This window comes from Dendroctonus ponderosae, unplaced genomic scaffold, assembly GCF_020466585.1.
Source record: "Dendroctonus ponderosae isolate FM_Combo_2020 unplaced genomic scaffold, Dpon_F_20191213v2 Dpon_F_20191213_12, whole genome shotgun sequence".
NCBI lineage: Eukaryota > Metazoa > Arthropoda > Insecta > Coleoptera > Curculionidae > Dendroctonus > Dendroctonus ponderosae.
Window position 1 is genome coordinate 15,726 of NW_026017316.1, and position 2,112 is coordinate 17,837.

The following is a 2,112-nucleotide window of genomic DNA, read 5'->3' on the forward strand; positions in this document are numbered from 1 at the left end:
ATTTTTACACTAACACGAAATCACTGATAATTGCTGCTCTAATGCGAATTTGAACTAACAGTACGGCCTGTGATTTTACCCTTATTTATTGACAGATTCCCACCCCCAGGTTGGGTGGAGTTTGAGTCAAATTTTCCCCAGATTCTTCGCGTAGGGAGGAGCTTGTAATAAGCTCCAGCCCTGAGTTCTACGAATTTGAGAAAGTTCTCGTTGGGCGGTAGAACGTCGTACTTGAATAGGATGATCGGAATTTGGGTCAGCTTTTGTACATAAAATCTTCCTTTTAAAACTGACGGGCGATGCCCTTGAAACGGTCCCCAATAGTTCCGCATGATATCCTATCGCTACTGTACATGTCAACCTTTATCTGCACGGCTTCTATGTCCACTTTGGTGGTCGTTTAGAATTTATTGGTTTCGTTATTTACTTACGTCTTACACTTGTTAGTTTGATAATGTTGGTGTATTCGAGTCTGAATATTCGAATATTCGAGTTATGACTACACATAATTATTCACTTTTTGAATATTCGAATATTCGAATACTCGAGTTATTCGAGTTTGATTCCGAGCCCTACTTTGAAGTCGAAGGTTAGAATGGGTGACTTGATTGTCCCAGAACGATTACTGATTACTTGAATAGTCGTTTAGGGGCTTGGTTCGGTATTCGTTACTTCGGATACTGATGAGTAACGAGTACTCGAATACCGATTAGTTACTGTTTCTCACCACTAGTGACTGCTATATTTTAAGACTTTAAAATATGTATAATTATATTCGATTGATGCAAATATCTTTATATGCAGTTTGTATACTTTTACAAAATAAGTTATTCATATTCTACAGGTAAACATATACATATATGTAATTTGCATTAAATTCTGGTGTAGTTTCCAGCACACTCGCTGATCTGTGTGACCACGTGTGTTTAATTTTTAGGGATAGAAAGACAAATGGGCAAATAATGAGAGAAATATTCAAGGCAACATAAAAGACAATGGGAGCAGGAAACTATATTTCGAAGTGAGAACTAAACTAATACAAAAATTATTAATATTGAATATAAACTACCGCCGTTCGGGGCGAAAAGCTTTAGGTTAGAATAAGGCATACGATGTGACTTGAAATCACAAGATGTTAGTAGCAGTAAGAAGTATTGTAAAACTTGTCTGAAATAAATATGTTCAAAAGCAAGTCGGGACGAAAAACAAGTATAATTTTGATAAGAAAATTTTCAATAAAATAATTTTTTAATATGTAGTAACACTTTCAGTTGCAGGAAGGCAAAGAGTTATTTTCATCGTAAAAATGTACAGGTATATGTGTTTACCTGTAGAATAGGAATAGTTTATTTTATACAATCTGCATATAAAAATATTTGCATAAATCGAAACATAAGTATTGTAAAACTTAAAATATATTCTAAACCAAACATCAAACCAAACAAAACGCATTGTCGATCAGCACACTGACCGCAATCCACCCGACCTACAACTTGGTACAAACGTGCCAATTCAGCTACACATATCCATTCACAACCTTACATAAACACACGGCTGAATGTCGAGCAGCGTGTCTGCTTTCATAACACTACGTGAGAATAAACAACTCATCGAAAAGCCGAATACCACACGTAATATCAACACGGTTTTCATACACAAGGCTGAATGACCAGGCGTGCGAATTTCCACAACACAGCCGCGATTAATTTGTCCAGGTACGCACGTTTGAAAAACAAGCACAACCTTCTGGTTTTGTATAAAGGCTGCACAGAATACTAACCCTCATCAGTTCTGTGCAGCTCGTCACAACCAGCAAGTCGTAAGTACCATCATTAAGTTATCGTGTACAAATAACAGACCACCTCCCTAAACCCACCCATGCCAGCAGTATGAACACTGCACCCACTGCCCACACCACCAATGGGCACGGCAGAAAGAGAAAGCGGGCCTCTCCCTCGAAGATCAAAAGGGATGCACTGAGAGCCAGGCTGCACGTCGAAAAGAAAAAAAAAACAAGCAACGGCACCCACAACCCGCTTGCAGCCAGGTCACAAACCCCCAGGGTACCAACAGATGCCAGTCGCAGAAAAATAAGGCTCGCTACCCTTATAA

At 38.7% G+C, this 2,112-nt stretch overlaps 1 long non-coding RNA gene across 2 annotated transcripts; it reads left to right on the forward strand.

The window, feature by feature from the left end:
- Positions 1-1,392: 1,392 nt before the first annotated feature.
- On the forward strand, positions 1,393-1,962 carry LOC125503082. 2 transcript variants are annotated; one of them, XR_007280673.1, is made up of 2 exons: positions 1,393-1,819; positions 1,886-1,962. It is a non-coding gene; the product is annotated as an uncharacterized LOC125503082 (long non-coding RNA). The 2 variants fall into 2 exon arrangements; XR_007280672.1 differs by having other exon boundaries at positions 1,889-1,962.
- Positions 1,963-2,112: the final 150 nt, after the last annotated feature.